This window comes from Tyto alba, unplaced genomic scaffold (assembly GCF_018691265.1).
Source record: "Tyto alba isolate M040663 unplaced genomic scaffold, T.alba_DEE_v4.0 Super-Scaffold_27, whole genome shotgun sequence".
Lineage (NCBI taxonomy): Eukaryota > Metazoa > Chordata > Aves > Strigiformes > Tytonidae > Tyto > Tyto alba.
The window spans coordinates 3,972,163-3,998,328 of record NW_024881301.1 but is presented as its reverse complement, the minus strand read 5'-3'; the positions used below and the strand labels follow the sequence as shown (position 1 = coordinate 3,998,328).

At 39.2% G+C, this 26,166-nt stretch overlaps 1 protein-coding gene across 3 annotated transcripts in view; it reads right to left on the bottom strand.

The window, feature by feature from the left end:
- GAREM1 (GRB2 associated regulator of MAPK1 subtype 1) overlaps positions 1-26,166 on the bottom strand; it is a 103,580-nt gene that overhangs the window by 42,893 nt on the left and 34,521 nt on the right. The gene's annotated exons all lie outside the window — the stretch shown is intronic.

Below are 26,166 nucleotides of genomic sequence, written 5' to 3'. Positions count from 1 at the left end.
AATTTGTAGGCAAACCTCAATGCCTTTAGCCAAATTAAACTTCATTAATATTTCCATATCGTTTCAGGATTCTACTTCTAATATTTAAAAAGCACCAAATTATGAAGGTTTCGGAGAAATGGGAGTCATCATGCCTCCCTCTGCCCCCGACTTTGCTTTGTGACTGAATTCAATTTACCTGGCAAAACAGAACGGTTCGAGCAACTGGTGCAGATGACAGAGGGGAATGGAGGAAAAGGTGCAATGCACTGGGGAGCTAAAGGATGCCGCTCGTGCATCCACAGGGCTTTTCTGTGACAGTTCCACAGAGTTCCTGCAAAGTTACTCACTGCCAGAATGGGCTACCCAGAAGTTTGGAAAAGGCAAAACACACGTACAGTAGAAGGCAGGTCCATCACCTCGTACCCAAACGCTTAATTCCTCCTACAAAGACTCAGGTAACTTCTATTGTCATTTGAAATCCTTGTGTCTTGGAGGATGATGACAAAACACAACAAAGGATGTTTCCCTACCAGATACGAGAGCAAGTCAGGAGTGATGTGTCAAGGACTTGCAGTATTCTATGGAGGCCACACTCTCATCAGTGGGAATCAGGGCACAAGTATTCACATTTGTTTTAAGACAAAGAGCCACGAAAGTTGAAAATACCCACCCACAATTTATATGAATTAAAAGTCTACCAGGCAAACCCTTTCCTTCCATGGCCCATTTTGTGATACCAAAATTTCTTTACTTCTGTAATGATGCATTACTGGCCACACCACTGACAGCTTTTTCATGCACTAGGGAGGTCACAATGTTTTTCAGTCTATCCAACCAAATAATTCCAGATTGCTGCTGGAGGTAAGGGTGAAAAAGTAGCACTGAATCCTTCACTGTTGTACAACAGCACTGAAGTTAAAAATAGATTTATAAAATATTTGTAATCCTTAATCTCCCTTCAAATCAAAGTGATGGCTAGATTTGATAGTGATTAGAGACCCCAAGAGATTAATTTGTAAATGGCTGGCTCAGACTCTGATAAATCCTCCTCCTTTTTATTTAGACAGTTTGCTGACCTGGTAACTATTCAAAACATGAATTTTAATGAGAAAAAGAGATCCAACCACCTCCAGCACATTATAATGTCTGTTACAACGGTTTAAAGGGAAAAAAAAATAAGGTGTTGGTTCAAACAACTGGGGGTGGGGTGGGGGAGAGGGAGGGTGGGACCTTTTCAGCAGCAGACAAATTCAGTGTTGAGAAGAGGCCTAAATCTTCCATATAGACAATGTATTTTGTAGTTCCCTGCACAACTAATCTGTTGTTACTTACTTTTTTTCCTTTAGTATAGATGGACCCTGTGTAGCAGAGAACAGGGTTTTAGAGAACAGCCCTCATTTTGTTCAGTACAATACAGCCTTCTCAACTCTTACATTGCCACTTGAACCCTCAAATCGTACACAGGCAAGAGAAGGACAATTTTGAAATGAATAAAGCAAATAACTGATTTTAGTCTCCTTTGGGTGTAATGCCACATCCTAGATTAAGGGCCAGTAGAAACTTTTACGTAGTATTTTCCATGCCTGGTAGTTTATACAAACACCCCCCCATGGGTATTTCTAGGCTCTCCAAGAAAAGAGACGGTTTCTAATGTACTGAACAGATTTCCAATCAGATGTTCGGTGAGGGTCAGAGAGGAAGGCATTAGGTGTCTGCTTGCACATGACTAATTAGCATCCACTGCAGACTAGGGGATAGCTGCGTTTGTCTAAGGAAAAGGTTTTAGGCTTTATCAGTGACATTTTAGATCATAGCCAAGGAAGGCTTGCTGATCTACCATGACTCACCCGGATTAGTATTTCCCAAACAAATTTAGTAATATAGAAAGAAGTATAAGAGTGCCCACAATAACCCAGAAAAAAAAAAATTCCCACTGAAAGCCATTTTTGGTGAATGCTGATATTTTTGTATTGCAACTCCCAAGAACACAATTCACATACTAAATGTGTTTCACTTAGATAAAGTTTCAACAGATTTTTATCCATCAAGGCTCAGAGAAATACAAGCACAATTCCCAAAAGATGAAGGAATTCCCATTCTCATAGTTAGAAGTGAAAGGAGTGGGCTGGAGAGGGAAATGACTATAGTTAAAACTGTCAAGGAGTCTCAAGGAATGAACATGCATTGCCTGACCTGAATCTATTCCAGTTTCACATGGTATGAGAACAGAACATTTGTTTCCAGATGAAGAACAAAAAAATAAATGGGTTTCCATGGCTTTCCTGGATAAAGCTATATTTGAGTTTGTTTTGAGATAGTACTTTTTGTGAAATGGTTTCGTTAATATTAAATAGTTCAGAGCAATTCAGGCTGGTAAAGGATGAAGTAATTAGATTGTTGGCTCACTAGAATAACACTGCTTTCATGTATTGTACAATAAACAGAAAAAACACCTTAATTTCAAGTAAAGAAAACCATGATCAGCAGGAGATTTCTGTTCGTACTTCATTAAACAGGATTGAATTTATTGCTCAGTAAGAAAGTTCAGGATGTTAGATTTTTGCCATTTGCTGCAAAGCTGGATGTTGCTGTGAGAAGCAGGTGTGACGGAGCAAAGAATTGTTCAAGCACACTAAAGCAAGCATGTCCCACGAACTCCTCCAGAACACTAAGATTCATTTTAAAAGTTTCTTGTCTTAAAATGGTACCTGTCAGCTCTCGGTTTCCGAACTTAAATGTGCCCAAGCATTGTATTGGTACTTGAGGCACTCGCCCCCAAGGAGAACGTCCGACTAACCTACCTTTCAAAGATACCTATGCTGAGCTATGAGACATGGGTCAGGACTTCAGGATTCACTCTTGGGGGAAATTCTGCACTGAGAGGGATTTTATTTTATCTTTTATAAGTAATTTTTGGCAAGTGTCATTACCAGCACTGCAACAAAGATGGAAAAGGGGAAAAGAAAAAAAAAAGGGGAAAAAAAAGATTGGTAATATTAATGGTTATATCTAGCAAGGAATTAAATTCACCAAAAATCACAAAGCTTATAAATCATAATTCTTTAGCTATGAAAAGGAAACTCTACCCTAGTTAGCACAGTGGCAGCGTATCTATTGTACCCCAAGGAACGGGGCGAAAAGAAGGTGAGGATTCAGAGGGAGCTATTTGACATCTATCCCAGAGAGCCACTAAGTGCTCTCCTGCCATCCCTGTCTGAAGCCCAAACCCACCAGATCACAAAGAACAGTTTCCAAGGAACTAACTTATGCCCTGGTTTAAGGGAAATCTGGAACCATATATACAGAAAAGGAAACAGTGAGGCTCAAGTATATCAGGGTCATTACATGTGATGGCAAAAAAGCTTGAATGCACAGGTGATTTTGGGGAAATGATATTAAAAAATAGGCAAAAGGCTGTTAATTCTTAGAAAAATTCTGAAGTGCAGATCTTGGAGTCTGCTCCTACCTGGTCACCTCTTGAAAAACTGCACCATTGCTTGACTAGCCTAAGAAGCAACCTGGAGGGGTGGGGAAGATTTCCTGGAAGGAAGAAAACAAGGAGGCTGAAGAAGGAATAAAACTGTGTGCATCAGGACAACTGCTCAGATGAGCATGAGTATTCTCAACTTGGATGCATAAAGGCTTAAACCAGTAGGATCCAGTTTTCACAAGTTAACAGCCATGAGCACTGAGACCTTCTCTCAAGAGAAGGGAAGAGAGGGGGAGGAGAACCAGCAAGTTAGCCAAGGAAGGCCATCTGTTAAGTGAACCTCAGCTATGAACTCAAGACCTGCCCTTACTAGTCTGAAACATTAATAGAAGCGTCCAGAAAACACCAACAGCTAAGCAGAAAAATTCCTTTGAATAAACAAAAAAAATAAAACAGCAACAAAAAAAAATAGAGGCATCTTATTTCAAAATACTGTTACCATATGCTATAGCCAGTTTGTCACAAATGAGATACAAAATAAACCATACAACAAACTGCAAAATGAGAATATTCTTAGTATTTTTGAAGGCATATTCTTGTCAATTAGTAATAAGTGAACAGTTAAATTATATGCATATGCCAAATTTTCTCCTGGCAGTATTTGTAAAGTTTATAATGAACTATTTTGGAGGGATACAAGGAAGAAAAGGGAGGGGGGAAAAAAACCCTCCCACACACATCCCCAGCTCCTAGCAGAAAGGAAGAAAGAGAAGTGAATCTGAACACCAGCTCCAAATTTCATACTGTAATTCAGAAGGTAGGAAACCAGAGAAACATGAGAAACTAGATGGCTATAATCCTTAACACTGAACCTTGTAGTACCCCACAGAACTTCCTTTCCAAGGAAAGGAAACTTCACCAGTGTACTGCAGGTGATAAAGACAGCTTCATTCCTTTCCTAATCTTGCTACCCAACTCACTCATAGAAACAAAATAAACGTTGGAATAAAATTGTCCATTTTAAACTAAGATTTCAATACTACAGATTCAGCTTGTAGTAATAATCAGGAAATAGAGATAAGGGATTTCTATTCTTACAGGACAAATCTGTAACATCTTTAACGAATCATATAAATTAATGTGAAAAGAACCTCTGGAGGTCATGAAGTCCAATCTCCTGCTCAAAGCTAGACTAACCTGAAATGTAGATCCCAGCACCCCATGACATCCAGGTTTGAGGGTGTTCGATGATAGAGACTCCACAGCACCTCCAGGTGATCCCTTCCCAGCTTTGACCATAGGCATGGTAACAAAGCTTTTCCTTACATCCAAGTGGAATTTTCCTTTTTGGCCACTGCATACATTGCCCTTTCATCGTGCACCTCTGAGACAGTCTCACTTGTCTTCTCTACAAACCCTCTCTGGCTGGCTGAAGACTGCCACCCCTGTGTTTCTCTTCTCCAGGCTGAACTTCCTCCAGCTCTCCTCATACACCATGTGCTACAGCCCCCAACTATCCCACTGACTTTTTGCTGTTGATTACTAAATACAGATACACTAAAATTTGCAAAGAGCTCCTCATGGCTAAATAAGCTTGCCAACAAGATCATTTTGAAGTCAGCAATCTTCATTTTTTGACATCACCTACTTCCCTTTATATACTACGTTGTTGCCACTTCCCTCAACATGAAGTATGTATAGTTTCATAATTCTATCTATAAAGGATTAACAAATACTGGAAGTGTAAAACAAGACTCCTTTACCCCAAAACAAATTCATACTATGTTTAACATGAAAAATATCCACACTACCAGCTGCTTGGTTCCACTTTTTCCTCAGATTTTGCAGCTTTCAGGATACGTTACTTACAGTAGTTTCTAGCTTTTCTTTACTAAGAATGGAAGAAACTTGCGTCAGTAACTTTCCAGAAGACTCCAGAAACTGCGGTGTTAGACAAAATAACAAATGAAACAATAACTGAAGTAAATAAATAAAATCAAGAGTTGAGAGGAATTCCCTTGATGGTAACTGAACAGTCCCTTCCCTGCTATGAGAAGAAAAAAAGCTAAAAGATTCTCCTCTGACATCAAAATTTATAGAAATATTAATGACTTAGAAAAGAACAGGCACAAAGACTGAAAAGACACTTTCAGAGAGAGATTACAAAATGCCAGTCACGGGAAAACCCTGCTTCCACTCCCATGAGAGCTGCTAATCTCTCATTTACCCCTCCCCCCGCCTCCATTTTGCAAAATAAATTATGAAGCCAGAAGGAGCCAATGTAATCCTCTAAATCTTATCTCTTTGATAACACAAGCCAGAGGATTGCAATGAATTATTTCTTTTGGGTTAAGGCTTACGGGTTTTTGCCTTTTCCAAAGGGGAGAAAAAAATTCCTCCGTCAATCTTGATTGAAATGCTTCCAGGGAAGGAGGTTCTACCCTCGAATTCATATGTTTTCCTCATGCTCATTGCTACCATTTTGTTTAATTTTGATTTCGGTTCTGCTGTGACTTGGTCTGGCACACTCAGCTTTAACATTACATATCTTAACTTCACGACTTTGATAAGGGAAAGCTCTTGGAGACTACAGCTGAATAAAACTAACTGACCCTCCAAACCCCCAGAGTTTGCAAGCAATGTTATTTTCCAGCCTATCATGTTTATATGCCTCTTCTAGGAACCCTGCTTTTCTTCTAAGTATCTCTTCCACTGTGAAAACCATAATCTGCCTTCTGGCTGCAATCACATCAGTCCCTAAGAGAGGAGATTTGTATATGCCTCTGTTTTATATACTATATTGGTTATATTAGGCCCATTTACGACAGGAATCAGACCAAAAAAATCTCACAGTGGATAACCAAGCCCTTTTCAGAAATGCTGCTTCCTAAAATTGCATTTCACTACTCTGCAAATGTAACTTACATTGCTTTGTTCCTCCATATATAATTTCTATATCTGACTCTACTGAAATAAATACTGTTTTAATGCAGATCAACACGTAACCTGGTTTCATTTACTACTTATGTCTGACTTTCTGTTTCCCAGCCCTTTAATTCGTTAATAAAAATACTAACACACACATATGAGAAAGAATGGATATGAATGCAGCTTTATTCAACCTCAGTTCTTAAATCACAGAAAATAAGAGCAGATGTCCAAAGTTTCCCTCTTTTCTCTCCCTTTTCTCGCTTTCAGTGCAAAATTTGTTGTCTCTACACCAATTCTGGCAAATGTCTAACCTGTTCTTAGAAACTTCCAGCATAGGAGGTTTTTCAAACTGTCAAGGCAATTCATGCCAACATACAGCAGCCTCATATTCAGAAAAGTTTTCTGGGATACTTGAAATAACTCATTTAAATCTCCTTTGCTAGAACTGTTTCATTCAGAGGTTGTGTTTTCTAGCTCTTGATTATGCTTGCTGCCGTAATCTGGATTTTCGGTTGTCTGCATTTTCCTTGAAGTTCAGTGTCAAACATGAACAGGCTCAGCTGATGCCTTACCAACAGGCAAAAGAGCAGAAGTGTATCATCCTACAAACTGAACTTCATCTCAGATGCTTCACTCCTCTTTCCTTGAGACAACATCACGACCCTCATGTTCAGATTTATAAACAGAAGGTATTACTAAATTTGTTTTCCATATCTAAATATCCAACTGAAAATAAGATCTTTGATGTCTTTTGCCAGCAATGTGCTTGACACCTGCATTTTGCCCTTTTTTCATGCTCTCATTTTAAAGCGGGTTCCCTTTGAGCTGTCAACAATTTTCAAATTGCAACCATCAGTAGCTTGGATAGTTGAATTTCAGACATATCAGAAGGCCACTTTCTCAGTAAATAAATGAAAGCATAGCAGAGGGGAAGATGCGGACCACAAATACTATTTGCTTGAATCTCAATTCTCTGTACGGGTGAAAAGGAATGCTTTAATTTTGGTTACCTCCAACCACCCTCCAACGTACCAACTCAGCATGGACAGTATCTTTGCTATTTCTTCAGGAAGAATATATATCATAAACAAAAAAAGCAACAATCAAAGAACAGAGAAAAAGAGCTACTGACAGTAAATACAGCATTTTTAAAAACAAACTCAAGCGTCACATAGAACAGGAAACGAAACATGTTCTTTATTTGCCCTATTCTTTAAAGTTTCAGTGAGGTAAAACATCTTAAGAGAACTGGATCACAATTAGGAAAAAGAAGCACCTGCAATGACTACTAAGTTAAACAAGCAAAGCATTCAGTTGCCCACAGAGATTTCTGACTTTGTAACAATACAGAAATTGACTGTAAAAACCCAGCAAGGGAACACTCAGGCCACAACCCTCTAAAACATTCCTGAGTTTAGACAGCTTCCGTTCTTATATATAAAAACAACTGTTTTCATCACACATATACTCCCCAGGTTTTAGAAATGCTTGTAAATAATATGCCTTCCAAAACTGCACTGCATTAGAACATTTGATAGAATAGAAAATGTTTGTATCAAGTATCACTGTATCACTCTACTAGTTTTCCAAATGGGATGCTGATGCACAAGAGCAGTGAGGGCAGTGAAAGATGGGCAGTAAGTTGAGGAAAACTCAAAAGAAGCATTTAAAATTTGTGAAGTAATGGGTAGGAGAGATATTATGCATATGTGAGTGTCTTTAGTTCCTAATGAACAGAGATGATCAAACACTATGAAGCAACTGTAGAAGTCTTAATTTTATTAAAAAAGATTCCTATTTTTTCTAAATGCTGTTAGACAAACAGACTGGTAGTGAATGAAACAATTTGTTGAATGAAGCAATTACATTTATGTTTTACTCGTCACATCCTAAGATATGCTTAAAAGTTCTGACATGTGCTTTGAATTCCTCAAAGTAAATTAGTCCAAGAAACCAAGAAAACAAAGAAGCTTGTTGAATATCCTCCTTCTGAAAGGTGTCAGGCAAACTTTTTTTTTCCCCCCTCCTAAGGAAAGAAGTCACAAGAAGTATTAATAATACGTAAGAGTTTACAGAAATAAACACTGAAGCAATACCATAAAAAGGCAGAAATGAGCCATAAAATTAAGAACTACAAAATGTGACATCTCGATGATGCCTCTCAAGTAATGATTAATACTTTCCTTGCCTCATATATCTGTGCAAGTTCTGGAAGCTGCTGTATGCCAGGCTACAGCCTTCTTTCCAGAAAGAAATAAAAATCCCTGGATTTCTCTTTCAAAAGCTGTAAACCTGAGTGGCACGAAGGAGTTTAAGTGAGCCAATGCCTGTACTCTGTACATTGAGTGCAGAGGCCATCCATAAACCAGCTCGAATCTTGAAAGCTTCTTTCAAGTATTAGCAGTTACATAGTGCTAGTCATCTGGATTCTAGAAAGGAACACCAATTAAGAAACAGTTCTGCCTGGCTGATTTTTTAACCGCTAATTAAGATAGATTTTATTGAGTATGTCCAAATACAGCATTTTATAACAACGTTTAAATCTGACAGGGCAGGGAAGTACTTTTAAACTGTAGTAAATACCATTAAAACCGTCCTCATTCACAATGAAAGGTGCTGCTGTCTTACATGAGACCAACAGACATGAATTGGATTTTCTGTCAATGAACAGAGTTTATCCTTTCCTTCAAATACATTTTTCCAAAGTTTACTTAACAGTGTTTTGTACTACAAACATCACTTTTCCAGTTTGCCTGGTGTGCTCCCGTTCTCAGTTGTAGGATGAAAGTGACCTAACTGCAGCCAAGATTTCGAAGTCTTTTGTGGAAACAATGTTATTTTACTAAGTATACCAAAATAAACACTATATAAATTTCAGTAACAATCTTGTCTGTTAACAGCATATGAAAGTGTTCTGAGTTCTAGAAATATTTCTAGATGACCAGCCAACATTCTTTTAAGTCAAGTGATTAGTTCCCTTGGCCCCATAACCATCAACAACACGCAGCACCTTTAAGAACCTCTTGGCTTGTCTGATTTATCAGGATGCTGCATAAGCTTAAATATTACTAAACCTACTACTCCCACTAAAGACTAATGAAAGAAGCCTAGAAATCACTTGCTTTCTTACATAGATACAATGATGTACTTTTCACTATATAGACATATTAAGCAGCTCCATATGTGTGTAGGGATTCTTTTACACACTGATCTTCTACTACATGCCTAGGATATAACATTTGCCTTTATTGCCTCCCACCTGATGCTTATAGAGACCATAATGTTTAGGATCTGAATTACATCAGAATTAAAACAGTGCTAGGATGTTATTTAGAGAATTAACATTTTCTTACTATATACTATAGCTCTGAGTTTAGACCTATTAGAAAACACCAATAGAGTGTTTTTACCTGGTTAAAGTGTCTAAATTAAATCCTTGCATGTGTGGCCTCTTCAATCCAGATTAATCACAGATGGTGAACACATGCAGTGTAAAATCATTCACCCAGCTCACTTCCTGAACCCTTCTTCTATTGGTAGCTAGTAAATGAATGCTTTTGAGAAGGACTTAGATAACAAAAGTCCCCTTTAACTCGTTCTCAATCAGGTAAATGTAAAATTACATAGTAAACAACTATCTTCAACTTCTAAAGGAGAACTGGTTGAGATTAGAGGTTAGGAAGGCACATGCAGTTAGACAGTGACATATGCCAGTACAGAGACACAGTAGTGTCCCTGTGTTTTGTTTTTTAAAAATAGTATTAGAATTAATTAAAAAAATCCCAAACCTCTATTTTAACTGTACAAATGAACAAATAATGGTTATTTCTAAGAACTCTTCACTGGACTTTTCTACAACCATCACTGGATTTCAGATCCTACAACATCCTTCATCATAGTTCGCTGCTTAGATTTGGGACTACAGGCAGTACCTCTCTTTCATGACTCAAAAACTAGGCAGTCAGCAGGCTCACCTGCAACACAGCAGGTCCAGCTTTCCAGTCTGCTAGACCAAGGACTGAAGCAGAGATGACTTGTGTTCTGGAGAGCACTGCTGGCTACTCTGTAAGAATGTCTCTAATACAGCTTTTTCTCCTCCCTGTATAAAAAGAATCCTCTCCTCACTTGTTCCTTCCCACAGGAGACGAGTTGCCCAAGTGCTGAAGCACCAAGAATCAGAAGAGGCCTTAGCTGAATGCACCACTCCAAGAACAACACGGTGTCCACAGAGCCCTACACTGGGTGCTTTCCACACTGCTATCCATTGGGTAACAACACAATCACACAGGAAAAAAAAAAAAAAGTGTTCAGTCTCACCCTCTAAGGCTGAGATAATTTTCCGCTATAAGCCAAACTGTGTTTTGCCCTCCTAATTCAATACTCACGTCCTCCATTTTTTCCTTCCCACCAAGAACTCCTCCACAAGTCTCAACCCTCCCGTGCAGTACAAAAATAGCTGTTTGTCCCTAAGGACCACGTGCCCAAAAGTCTGCCTGCCTTCTCCAACTCTATTTTGTGAAATTCCAGCCGGTCTAACAAAAATATTATGACTCCCTATATAACTTGTTGCTGCAGAGAAACAACATACCTACAAATACTACAGCTAGTGCCCCTCTCTGCCTCCATTTTTCCTTCTTCATCACTTTTTCCACAAAAAAAGAAGAAACAAGCCATTCCAGGGTATCCAGGTTTTAAATCTTTAGCTAAGATTTAAAGTCAGGGTTCAGACTGCTACCCAAAAAACTGTCATTTATTTGGATTTACAGAGAAAGGACAAAAACTTCTCAGAGTGCTAGCCAAAGGTCTTCTGCTCTCTAGTACCTCAAACATCCACTGGCATTTTGGCACCAGGTAGATATAGCATCCACAGAAACATGGGACTGGAAAGTCACCAGGGCCATTAAGTTCAAGTTTTTGATCAACCACAGACCATCACAGTAACAGCTCTGTAGTCTACTGAGATTTTCAGGATAACCAGCTCCCACTGATTGTCTCATTTCGAACACAAGCACCACAGGATTTTGCATTGGTTTCTTTGTGACCAGCACTGGAGGACTACCCTACAGTTTATAGAAAAAAAAAAAGTGATTCTTCTACAGAAGGGTTCATTTAATCAGAAAGCATTACCAACCTCTGTTTTCCATCGACACAATGGAAGAATGTAGCCCTCCAACAGTCTCAACAGGAAAGTGTCTCAGGTTTATGCACCCAGATTTTAAAAGTGTAGGCCCCCATCTTCGCCCAAGCAATCTTTCCACTTCCCAGAGAGGAGACCACCCTCCATGCAGAGCCTGGCTGGCTTCTCACCCTCCTGTACCACCCTTTGGAGGAGGCAGTTGGCAGCTGTACCTTTGAGCAGGGTCTCTACCACTGCTATTAGGCAAGATCCACTCCAGTAAGATTTTAATCCTGAACTTCCATCCCAATTAGGCCAAGTTCTAGTAATCTGTCATCATTTGGAATTCTCAGCCCTGTGCCTAGTGCTGCAGTCTTCTGAAGGTCAAAAACACCCCAGCTCTTCCAAGCAGGTAATGGCCACCCATCAATAGTTAGTTTTCTTGTTAATATACACTATGGGTCATATTCCTGTTTGGCTCATCTGTGAAGGATTTCCAGCCTCAGATCATGAACTGACGCATCACGTATAAGCCATGAGCTTCTAGTTTCAATCCAGAGGACAAGCAGTGAGTTTAAGCTTCATTTGGATGCTTTAACAAGTCTACTTACATTTATCGACCCATGAAATATTGTCAGGCATCTTTGTCATTTGCTACCGAACAGTCATCATTATCTAGAAACCTTAGGTCCTTATACAAATTTTAATTGAATGTGTTTATAAACTGACATAAGATTACAGACAGGATCTGAATCTCCATGAAAGCCCTAAAGAAGCATTTAGTAAAGGAAGAGAATTCACAAACAAAAACACACCTGGAAAAAGCTAGATAACAAGGTTTTGGCAGGCTGCCAACAATTCCTTTTACTGGTACCAATCAACATCTACTACAAACTTGGATTTGTCATCTACTACTTCTAAAACCATGAAGCTAAGCATTATCCCCAAATACCACCTCAAGCAAAAACTCCATTCAAATCGAGTTTCCAGAAAAACTGAGATAGGAAATGTACCCTTCTCCATTCTTGCTAAGTAAAAGGTAGCACACACACACACGCACTACAGAAAGTTTATGCTTCAGAGTAATGACACGACAAAATCAAGTACTTGGTAGTTATAGCTATTCTTGATTAGTCCGGAAGTAATATGCAAATTAGTGTACTTTAATTTGGTACAGTGTTATTTCAATCAGCTAGGCATAACTGAGTCAATACGCAATCAAGAATCCTCATAAACAGAAGTTTCATCATCTAAGTTACACCAGCGTAAGCCCTTTGCTTGATGTAAGCACACTTCAGCCTGCACAGCAGCTACAGTTTTTACATATGAAATAACTTAAAGAATGAACCCTTGCACATCCTACTCACCCACTAGGGAAGAATCAGACTAGCAGAGAACTGACAGCAAATCAACATATTTAGCAACTGAAACCTGGTTCTGTCCTCCTACACTGCCATGCTTCCTGTTCTCACCATTACATGAAAGATGTCACCATTTAGTATTGCTAGGTTTGCTCCATCTCCATCACTATTTCAACTCTATTTTCATTTAAGTTCTTACTTCAATACAGCACCTAAGTGAAAATGCACCCAATGGACATACTTGGGGAAGATTTTCAGAACTGTCTAGCACTAAGTAGCTCACACCTACAACAGCAGAACAGGGTAGGAAGTACCACACCTATGTCTTCAAGTATGTTTAATCAGTGAGGCATGACCCTTAATTTTTGCTTTGCATTTAATTTTCTACCAAGTGCCTTATATTTCCTTGCAGGTGCTTCGAGAAGATATGTTAAGAGTACACACAGTTCAGTACACAAGAGAGTTCTGAGGGAGAAGGAAGATTTCCAAGTTTGTTCCCCCTGCAGTAATGGCTTTTAATGGTCCATCAATTACATGTAATGCAACTGTGAAAAGCAAGACACTTTTTTTGTTGTTGTTACTAGGCTTACACTGACCAAAGTAGTGTCAGAATCTCCACTGAAAAAAAAATATCCAGAGGAGTCAAAGACATAACATTAAAAGGAGAACCCGGTACAACTTAAACAGCTAAGCGGTCCAGCCACTCCAGTGGTTACAATGACCCTCCCCAACTCCACCAGTCTATCCACCACCATAACAAGTTTGCTGTACTGAGACAGCCTCTGGGTTAGTCCCGATTTTGAACTTTCAACTGTTAGGTAAAAGTTGGAAATAAGGAGCATCACCACCCTGCTAGGGTCTTCTTCAAAGACCAACTAGTAGGTGTTCCCACAGGCCATAATCTAAAATCCTTCTGCTTTCGAACCAAACACCTCTAGGAACTAGCTAACTTTGCAAGATTTGTCAAAAGTAGCAATGAATGAATGAAGTCTAAGATGCTCAGCTGCACATAAGCATAATTAATGTATCAAACTACCAAGCCTAAGACTGACGTTATCTTGGAAAAACTCCAAGGGTCACAGGCATGATACGGGAAAGGAAGCTACAGAAGGAGCTACTGTATTTGCTTAATAAATCTACTGCACAGACTGCTGTCAGTGGATTTTGTTCCAAGAAACTATACAAACAAAACACTCTTTACTGACAGAAGAGAAGGAAGGGAAAGAGGCAAGAAGGATTTGATCTCATGATCTCTAACAAAGTCAAACAGCTGAAATGTTCATGGACAATGTCTGTGGAACTCATGAATTTTCTGAATTATTGTGACAAACTTCAATTTCACAACTTGAAGGACATGAAGACCACTTCTTTAAGGAACCAAGGAAGTGCCAGTTTGTCAATTAAACATGAGGCTGTGATTAAACAGATGACTTGTTTTCTGTTGAGCCATTTGCATTCTTTGATAAATTTTCCATCTTTTTCCAAGATGGAAATCATTCACAGATTGTCTATAATAGCTTTTCTAGTAGAATAGAGGGATCAAATTTTATACAAGTGCCTTTCCTGTAAGATCACTGGAGAACCCTAAATATACACTAAAGTTTGATTCTTCACATTACCTTGTCAAATCACTGTAGTTTAACTAGTAGACTTAAACTGTGATCTCTCAGCATGGAAATAAGTATTAAGCATAAAAAAGAGATGTATTTATCAGAAATTCTCTTAAATTTAAGACTATGCATACTGCAAATGTAAGGATGCCTTAAGATTACACAGACATAATCTTTCTTCATTTAGCTTTAGGAACAGAAAAAATGCCAAAGGGTAATCAGTTCTTCTTATATCCTTCAGCTATACTGCCTTTCAGTTAAGTTTATTGAGTATACCCCAAAAGATGTTACTTTCATATCAGACTGTCTGTAGATTAATCACTGAAACAAAGCATTAAATAACATAATTGTATACAAATAGGGTAAGCACTACTGGCTCTCTCAAAATTGTCCTGATGAAACATTTTAGATAGGTCTCTGGGATGACTTAGTACATAGCAAAATTCCCTGTACTGCTATTTACTAATTAAGGCTTATTTTAGAGAACTAAGGTCACATACAAGTGTCTCTTCTAACTCGGAAACTCCTTGCAACTATGCCCTGGCATGTGATTCTGGTGCTCATTACCTTCCAAACAGGCTTAATTGTTCTGCAGAAATATTTTTTTCCTTCACTTGGTACTGGTAAGGAAGCTTGGTCTTACTACCCTGTTACTTTTATGTTCTCCGTAACAAGAAATTTGCCTTTAGGAGCAGCATCATATGACTCTGAACTGTTAACAGTAATTAAAAGAGGTGGCCGTAATTAGTAATCACTGTTTCATATATATATATATATATATGTATGTGTGTGTGTGTATGTATGTCTATATTTTTATATATGCACATGCATATACAGTAGATACATACATATCAATTTTAAAAACATGGACCTTACCTTTCAAACCCTTCAAGGAAACAAACAAAACCAAAAATCCCACTTCATAAACTCTTAAAAAATTTTCCCCCCTCCAATTTCCCCCTCCCCACATCTACCACAATACGCTTAAAGCATCTGTAGATGTTGAAATAGCATACCCCTCCCTCTTTCAATACACAACCCTGACCCACTTCACCACGGAAAGCTAGTGAAACAGGCTCCAAATATTTCATTCTGCAGCTGGTCTTTAAGCCCTAATAACCAAGGGAGGTTGAAGTCACTCTCTAATCTCCTAATGTGTAAGAATCAACAGAGCTCCCCTTTGAGCAGCCAGCCTACGCCGGAGGAGCACAGAACAGATTGTGTCAAGTGACAGCTGCTTTCTGGCAGAACACGCAGGCTCCCTACCAAGAAAGGGAGGCAGGAAGCATCACTCAGTTGTGGAGAGGTTGCCAGCTTTAAAAAAAAAAAAAAAAAAAAAAAAAAAAAAAAAATTATACAGCCATTCAAGTAAGATCCATGCAGCTCTAAAGAGTTGCCTGGATATACCCTAAATGTATATACCCTGTTGCCATCTCCTCTGTTGCTTGCCTTTACTAGGATGAAAGTTTCCCACCACAAGGACTATTTGCCTAAGTATCTGAATGGTGCTTAACATACTCTGGCCGCTCTACAAAAACAAATAATAAAGGATTGTCAAGCTCTCTAACTAGTTAAACCAAGTCTGAAATTAAATGTGTCATAAAGATACTCACTTTTCTTTAAAAAGAATTAGACTTAAGAAAATGAGCTATAGTCTCCCTATTGTTCACAGATATCACTGTGTGCATATATACACATACAAACACATGGAAGCACATTTCTTGCAATCATGTCAGCCATGCATAAACTAGGCACGTAATAAAAAATGGTTTCATAGCTCCATATTCTGCCCAGCTTGTGCAAGTATTATTTTAATTTGGAAGTAGGCACTAAATACGGCTTAAGACCAGTCACAGTTCAATTCAAGTAAGAGGTTTCTGAAGTTACATAAGCATTTTTTTCTGGTGTCTATAATGTTCTGCAGCACAAGACTAAATTTTTTTTAAATGCTACATTTTTGAAGACAAGTTACCGGAATTATGCTTTTGTACTTCTGAGTGTATTAGGTTCCAAGATGTGGGGAAAAAATTCCAGCCCAAGCACCTTTCCCACTCTGTGAAAGGAATAGAAACAAAAAACTCCTCAAGAAAATCTTGGCAACAAATCAGCAATTGTTTTTTTTTTTAAAGGACCATTTAGATACGGCTGCAACACTTGACAAATTTGCATTCATATCCTTTAGCTGTATGATTTAAGCTCTTGTTAGAGAGATTTCAGTTCTGCTTAAAACTTTTGTCAATATGTAAGACAAAGCAGGCTGCAACTAGCTGTTTTGTCAAATCAACATTTATGTGCAAGTAGTCAACATACAGACCAAATGAAAGGATTTATTACCAGTCAGCTTCAGCAGGATGAAGAAAGGCCCAGAAAACAGTATGGAATGATGCATTTTTAGAGGAAACAGACTACTCGCATTGGTTGTTCTTTTGAAAGAAAGTCATATAAATCAGATTCAAATCAGTTCTAGTATTATATGGTCAGTGGAGCATGTTAAACTGGACTGGAATCTTCCAAGAACATAAAGATGGCAAAATGGGTGTAACATAAATACACCACATATTAAGAGTTCAGTTTGTGGATGAAAGAAAAGTCCCAACCCCTAAGAATAAACACACCTACAAACAGATCTGGTAATAGGAAGGGTTTTGCAATACAAGATAATACTAATAAAACAGGAAAGACGGTTACAAAATCCCTTCTCGTAAGCATCCTGATTACATCATGAATTTAAGATTATAAATTACCATCCCGCTCGGCCACGGGCCGGCGGTGGGGCACCTCCACCCAGCCCATGCTCCAGCCCACGGGACAACTACGGAGCTGGGGCACAGCCACGGAACTCAGGGTACCTCGGGCACTATGTAACCCAAAGCTGCTGCTACTTTTGAGATGTTCGTGGTCGGACAGACATTTTCCATTGAAACTACGTGATGCTCTTCTGGTTTTGCATCTGCGTTCATGAATACACTGCAACTCAGTGCCAAATTACAACTGTTCTCACAAATATTCCTCTCTAGCCAAATACCAAGTACTTTTAAAGCTGGTCTCTCTTCAGGATAAGGCTAGTTTAGTTATTATCCTTAATTCAGGGTGTCTCTAGCACAAGCCCACGTGAATACTTCAGCCCAGAGTCAGGAATTCCTCTTCACTTTCCATTGTTTCAGCCAGCACCATCTGGTATACAAAAATATAGTCTCTCATCTTAGAGAAGCAGCTTATCTAGACAAAGGTTATCACTCACTCTTGCTACATGTCCAGCCAGGGGAACTTCAGTCTCATACACCTTCCTGCTTCACCTGGGAAGTTCTTTTTCTCCTGGCTGAGCCTAATCATTGAATTGCATCCAGAACAAGACCTTCAACAGCATGTTCTTAGGCAGGAGAGCAATTCACCTCGCAAAGAACAACCAGGATGGCTCTATTGTCGTGTCTTTGCAAGACTCCAACAGTAAGCAGTCTCTTACTGGAAAGATTTATGGAACTGAACAAACCATAGAAAATCTATTGCTAACATTCTGGACCTCAGCAAGATTCACTGTAACACAAAGCAGCCCTTAAGACCCCACAGCAGTAACTTTTTCAAAAAGTAATAATGACTTTTGCCAAAGAACATCTAGATCTTGCTAATAACAATTGCACAATGAAAGAGGGAAGTTTTTAGGTTTTTAACAGCTATTAAAAAAGATCCTTAAAAACTTCTGCTAGTCAATTACAGCACAAAGATATTTTTTTAAACTACTACTTTTCACAGTTCTCGAGAGCAGAAAGCTGTTACTCAAAACCTAAACACTGAGGTACTGAACTTGCAGGATAGTGGTGCCTAATAGCTCACAGAAGAACATGCATCTCTGACTGCAAAACAAGAGGGAGAGAACAGTCTAAAAGTGACTTTGCTATATTTAGGAATAGCACAATCAATACAATACAGACATCAACTCCACAAATATAACTCGGGTTAGTCGCCAATGCCTGAAGCCAATACATCTGCAGGAAAAAAAAAAAAAAAGTAAATAAATAGATAAATCAGTCTGATAGCGTAAGGGGAAAAAATTCCAGTGAAAGAATGTGCCAAGCACAGAAGAAATGCTTTATTTCTTTTGGAGGGATTTACCAAATCTCTATACAAGTTCAGCAATTTCTTCGCTTTTCTTCACGTTTACTCTATGTTTGTGTTAGCTAACACGAGACCATTGAGCAGTCAAAAACATTCAGGTGATACCACATCCAGGCTGAAAATTACAGCAAAAAAAAAAAAAAGTAGTGGCAACTTAACAACCTCTACTGACAAAATAACTCTGACTTTGCAGCTCAAAGGGAAATGCTGCATTACAATCTGGATGAAATCAAATCTCTGGTGGGTTTGTAAATCATTGCTAAGAATAATCTGTCTGGTTGTTTATACTATTTAAAAGAATACTGGTGCTGACACCCAAAGTTTGATTTCCATGTTGGTCTGAAATCTTGCATCTGTAACTGCAAACAAAAATTTGTCATCTCCTAGTCAGATGTCCTGGAATAGTCAAACATTATACTTACTATGTCTCCACAATTCCTATGCAATAACTCACATATAGAAAAGTTTGAAGAAGAAATTGACAAGCTAAAATCAAAAATTCCATCAAAACATCTACCACCAGACTGAAAGACATCCATGGAAACAGTACTGTGGGATTTTACATTTCTTGTGTTATTGACTCCTGCACTGTATACGTTCCATTCATGATGGAAAATTCTATAAAGTTTCATGGCCGCAAAAACAAGTAGGTTTAACTACTTATGGAAAGGAACAGTTTGGATGTGCTTTCTTTTCTTTTTTTCCCCCCGTCTTTTTAACATTTTTTTTCTTTAAACTAAAAAGTTATTATACAGAATTAATCTTTATCAGTTAGTTTTAGTACGTGCAATTGTATCCACTGGAAGGGAAGAGAGAAGAAAAAACAGTCGAGTGCATCTGTTTCCAAATATTTGATTGGATATGGTTCAATCTGTGGCCCAAGAATAGGTGCTCTTATTAAATAATACAAGTCCTTTGTATATGGTCTTGCACCTGCTCTTTTCAGTGGAAACCACATTTACACTGTTCTTCACTCCCACGATGTTTCTGAGATATAGCAGCTAAGGATAAGGAATCTAGATTTGGTGCTCTAAAATGCAACACCTATAAATCCATTGCCGTGGGTGGTTAGGAGTGACTAATTCAGTCCGTTTAAAATTAATTATTGTACTAATATACTCTGAGTTTGTAAGGACACATTTTTGTTGTTACTGCTATTACAACCAACCTACATTTAATATGGATTCACATTTTTGTTGTTGTTGCTGCCATTACACCTGAACTATATTTAATATGGAATCAGCTAAACAGGCATAAGCGTCCTCATATCTGCATTAGCTCCACCCACCCTTGGGCATTAAACTGATTTTGCTATAATTTATTTCTATACAGATATAGCTGGACATTCTTTTATAGTGCTAGATTAAGCTTCAAAGTTTAAGGCAACGTGGTTTTGATTCTTAGTTGTTTCTGAATAAGATTTGAAAACCTTGCTATCTGTAGCCTCCACCCCCTCTCACAGAAGTAAGCCTCTAGATCCAGGGCACTGTGTTCAAATAACTAGAAGTCACCCACTTGCTTCCTCATATTTCTCACTTTTTGAACCATGGTAGTATCAGCGGAACACCAGAGAATACAAGTGTTTTCAAATACTCAGAAGTAGGCTCTTCTCAAGAGCCCTTATCAGTCATCTAGCTCTGCTCCCATTGAAATTAGTGGGACTTTTATTACTCTCTTGGAAAAAAAAAAAAAAAAAAAAATCCATGGCTCAACTCAAGAAACATTATGTACTTCTGCAAAACTGCTTATAACAGAGAGAGTATAGAGTTTTCCTCTGATCTGAGAAAACAGTTAAGAAGAGCTTTAATTAACCCCTCCTTGATGCTGTTCGTTGTTTCACTTACTCCAAACATCACCCAAAAGTTCTAACATCACCCATGTGCCATAAGCACTCTCCTCCTACGGCAGAGAAAGAAGAATTTTTCCCTCCAGTAAGGAATTACCAAGATGAACGACTGATGAGCTTTTCAAATGAAGACTATGTGGTGAAGAATTAACTGATGAGGGTTACTAAGCCCTGGAACTACAAAACTGCTCATTCAAGACAAATTTCTGAGTTATATCATTTGTTAATTTTAAGTGTAATTGACTTGTGAAACTCATCTGGCCTAAAAAGCCATGATGGGACATGCTCTAACATGCAACAACATGTAGTTGTGGCTGCATACCACAAACAGACCCCAAATGCAAGAAGACAACACCTGAAGTTATTTTAAAATCCATTTCAGAGAAACTGTTTGAGGATATAGGTAAGAAGGTGTTTGTATTTGTTTTAATGGTTCCTCACATAAAAGGACAAATTTTTTAAACAGTTTTGTTTATTTGTTTAGTGCAGAGAATTCCTGGAGGGCAGACTAATATTTATAGCAACACTAGTCAAAGTATTCTGTTTCTGTTCCCAAGATCACCACTCCAACTAAGGAGAACGAGAAACAAAAAGCCTCATCTGCCAAGCCCAGCCCAAGTTGTTTCTATTGTTGATTGCTGTTGAAGACAATGATACTGAAACCTAGGGAAATGCTAACCAACCAGGTCCCGCATTTTAGTTTTCCAAAGATCTATCCATACAAGATTTTGAGCTTTACAAACAACTAAGCCTTGAGAAAGAGAGGTGTTCTAAACTGATCCAACTAAACTATGAACATGATCGAGTGCTGCTTTCAAAGTGCAGTGGTTGAGACTTTTGATTCAGATTTAGTAGAGCAGCACTTACTGTTGTGCAAGGTGAGGCCGCTGGCAGTAATGCTTGTTTTCTCCTTCACTTTATTTTATAAATGCATCTAAAGATCACCGTGACTGGACCCGTAACAATGAAAACCAATCAATACCCATCATCACCACACAAACCATCAAACATTAGAAATATGCACATAAAGCGCACACACGATTCCTGCGATACACAGGCCCTTCAAAGGGAGGGTCACTATCTATATGCAGTACAGCTGCTGTCCACCACAGCAGCTTATGAACACAATAGGCATTTAAAGCTGAAAATGTTCTTCGCCTGAAAAAGTAGCCTTGTACTAAACAAGGCATGAGATACTTTGTGCTATTTATTTGGGCAGAGCAATCCTCTCAGAAGCATTCATATACTGGTTTTGTTTTGAAAACTTGAGGAAGAGAAATTTGATTTTCGTAGGTCTTAAACACTTAGTAGGTTTCTAATTCTAGGACTCAACCTCCTTCCCCACTCCCTTTAGAACTTCTTTTTTTGCAGAAACTTTCTGATGGAAACACCAGCTTCCTTGCACACTCACTCAGATGTGTACAAGCTGTGGCAATTTGTCATACAGGAATTTCAGAGCATCCCAAACATCTTTCCCCATCTCCCCCAAGCGCACTAGTTAACTTTATTCTATGTTCTTAAAATTTGTTAATTTAATGTATTTCAGCATTTCATTTAGCGCCAAGTGTCTAAAGCACAATAGTTTTGTTGAAAACTTCATACGAAAGAGGATTCTTCTGGCCATTTTTTGAGTAATCAGAGATACAGAAAATTCAAAAGCCTGCTTTTGGCTTGCATTAAATTTACCCTACCCTTTTTCAGAATGATTTAAGACAATGGAAATAAACTAGATAGATAACTTACTAGCTTATTTCTGGATATGAAAGGATCAGTCACTGAGAAAACTTTCTACCACTTACTGTACAATCGGCAGAACCTACCAACTTCTAATTGATCCTATTTAATTCACTATGCTATAAAAGTGTACACACCCTTTATGCTTTACAATGGAAAAACTAGATTAAAAAATTAAATCCCCATACTTGCATCCCAATGGCAAAGAACACAGTTTAGCTCAGCCACACTGGTAAAATTATACAATTTTGCTGCATTGCTTTTTTTAGTTACTTGCCCCTCAGAGCATAACTTCCTTAAAATACATTTACATTTTTCCCCAAAAAAAGTTCAGCCCACTCACACTGAATGGTTTTTACCGCTTGTGCACAAAGAAAAGGTGTCTGGAAGTAGTCTGCTTTCTGGCATACAAATACCTTGAAAATCAAATCAAAGTGAGATCTGGCATTTGTGTGTGTGTGTGTGTGTACATATACATATCTGTATATATATAGAGTGGCTATTACTCACACCTTGCTATGATAATATGACTTGGCAAATAGAGAGAGTCAAATGCCTTCCCTCTCCTCCCCTCCATATTGTACTGCTATAATTGGTCACCAGCAAATTGACACAGAAAAGGTTTGTATGTACGTGCTTGGCTGGCGTGGGTCCAGGCAAGGTCTGGGGAGGGGGAACTTCGCAAGAGCCGCTGCTAGACGCACACAGTTGGAAGAAAGCCTGCAAGACTGCAGATTAACAGTCTACAAAAAAAAACCAAACACCCAGACTGTGTTGGCCAGCTGAAAAGCTCATCCCCAGATTTCGAACCAGTTTGTCAGACACTAGACCTGGTAGCATCTGAGGCTAGCGGCACGGCTCTGTTCCCAGGCTGCTCAGATAACAACTGCGCAGCTAACAGGATGGACTGGGAGAAGTTATTTTAAGTTGCAATTACTAGCTCATATCTTATCAAAAGAGCTGGATGCACACAATTGTTGCTGCTAATAGCTTCCCTTCCTCTTCTGAAAGAGTAACAAGAATTTTATTCATGACAACTAAAGATAGAGTAAATAGTACCAGGTGAAGGGTTAGGTGGCACTCCACTGCTGCAACAACCCCAGTACCTCCCACTCTTCTTGCAGGCGGTCCTACTGAAACAGGGTTAAATCACAACTCTTTTTTTCTTGTAGAAATACTTAACCAGCTTCTTCCTTACAGTGACAAAAGGATCCAACCAAACCACCGTGTGGTGGCAGTGCTCGAAGCTGAATCCTGCACAAGCAGTCCTCTCTCTGTAGCTGAAGGCTGAGGAGTCCCAAATGCACAGAAAGGGTGGCAAAGTACTTTGCACTTTCAAAGCAATCACCGAGTGGTGGGGAGAAGTGTTAGAAATCACAGTGAGATGGAAAAGTGGCACTGCTGCACATCAGACGAGGCAGAGCTTCAGATGGGGTCAGTAGCAGGATGAGGGAGGGCAAGGTGTTCTCCATTTGCTATACACAAGCTAACTCAAATATGAGAACAAACATCAACGTCAGATCCAATACTGAAAGGCATTGCCATAGCACAGAATATTCTTCAGCAGGCAAGGTTAAGTGCTGAAGGACAGCCTGGCCTTGCTATAAGTTCATCTGAAGCCATGAGGCTGAATGAGGAAGTTGGGCATAAATAAATATTTTTTTACTTGCATGACTCCTTACTATGCTTAGGCAATGGAATTCTCTTAAACCAGTCACACAGCTGTAACTAACAGCAGAAACTGGTCAACACAAAGTTTATGCTCCCATACTGGTGGCATCTCCAGTGTAGGAACAATGGTCCCATCAATCCTCCAGACCCACTAGTGGCTACCCAATACAGTATTTTCTGTAAGCATTTAATGAAATTAATTTTTAATAGGATTTTATAGACCAGCTGCAATCACTTACTGTGGCCTTTTAGACTACTGTGACTTTCAGAAGTCAGGCATTATGTTACTTATTTTATTTATCATTAGAAAATCCCACGTGCTGTAAAAAGGTACATATGGTACCCAATCACCACTGAGAGGTAAAGAACTGGGTGCTTTCCAGCTTTCTGAACTAGGTTCTGCAACATTTTCTTACAGCTTCAGTAACAAATTATTGAAGAAGCTAACATGAGGCTTTGTCTTTCTCTAATACTTACATTATGATCTGTTCCCCCTCTCCCTGAAAGAAAACCCACCAAAAGGTTTCAGGTTTTTGTTTGGTTTTTTTTTTTTTTTTTGTTTTTTTTTTTTTTCCTGGCAATAAGATGCTTCTCTAAGACTGTGCCACACACAAACTGGATGAGCAGCCAACTGCTGAGTGGGAAGCTCATTAAAAAGGGCCATTTGCTTGCCATATGTCTCTTTCTTCTAGACAGACTAATTCTAGTCATGAGAGTTTTAACCAGAAACGCAGATCAGCAAAGCAACTTTTTGTTAAAATGGTACCAGAAGTTTTCCTAAACAGAGTATCAAGAACCACTTGGTACTCAAAGCCAGTTACCAGTTAGAAACTAGAGCCCTGGACCCAAAGCGGGTTTGGCAGGGCGCCTCATCCCTGCAAGGCTGGCATTGCCCCACCGCCCGTAAGAGAGCCCCATTCCCACCACCTCCTCCTGCTCCTGCCCTCCACCACCACCCAGGCTGCTGCTGCCATGGTCTCCTGCTTCCCTCCTCCACCACCATCTCCCTCTCACTCTTCTCCCTCCCTACTACTGCCGTAGCATTTCCCCGGCTCATTCCCACACCCAGCAGGATGACTACAGGAGTATAAACTGACAAGATCAGCCAAGCTCATTGCCGTTGGGAATTCTGTGCACCGGGCTCCCAGCTTGGGAAGGCAGCACAAGCACATCTGCTCCCAACCATCTATCTACAACAGCTCTCGCAGACTTTTGGGTCCATGCTGTGTGTCTTTAGCAGCATGGGTACTACCACACAGGTAACCTACAGGCATCCATAGGCTTCCTGCAATGGGGTAGTGGTCAGTCAGCAGGAATCAAACTGACAAAAAGGAAAACAACCAACCAACCAACCCCAACCCCCCCCTCGGTTCTCAAGTGCATCTCAACCTCTTTTTTAGAATCAGATAAAGCAGTTTTTCAGATCGGAACATATGCATACTAGATCTTATTATAAATGTCAGTCTCTTTTCTATTTACATGCTGTTTTAAGATGCTACCAGTCTGAAGTCAAACTCAGGTTCTCCATTAATTTTAGTTAGAAAGTTTGTCTAAATTCCCATTATGTTTCTATAGCAACTGTGCTCCTGGAGGGTCCAAAAGCATTTCACAGGAAAAAAATGATACTGTGAACAGATACAAGTAATGACCATTTCCCCCATCCAACATCCCAACAATGTCTAGAAAAGACTAAAGCTGATTTATTATCACACCACGACTTTCATTCCCACTCAGAGTATTTCACACCTCAGGACATGCTGCAGCCCTCCTCCTATACCGACTCTGTGGGACACATCCTTCCCAGCAGCTGGTTCTGAGTTTCCAAGTCACAGTCGTAAGAATCTCTCAACTCAGACCCACAAATCCTAAACACAGCATTACTCTGTTTTTCTTCTTCTTTTTGGCGATGCCATTTATGCAGCAAATGTCTTAATTCCTCCCCCATACTCTGAATCCTAGTAATTAAATTAACAGGGATGCAGTAGCCAAAGAACCGGATTATGCAAGCCACTGTCCGTCCATCTCACCAAGGTTTCAGTTTTCCCATCAAGCTTCACAGTAGCCCCACACGGCCTATAAAGCCTTTATTTTTTTTGAGTTTGGAAATGCAGAGGCCCATGCAGCATTTCAGAGACAGCTTTCCCCAATCAGTGCTTCCTGATGAACACTTTCTCCTTCACAGATACACATCTTACATTTTCCTATGTTCAAAAGGTTAATAATGGTAAAAATTAAATAAAAGAAACCAAACCACCTATTTTTCTGGCAGAAAACAACAAATGCACTTCCCATCATTTTGATGAAGACCTTCAGAAACGGTCATGCATCCTGATCACATGTCCCTCTTCCTTTTTCGTGCACATGTGCAGCCT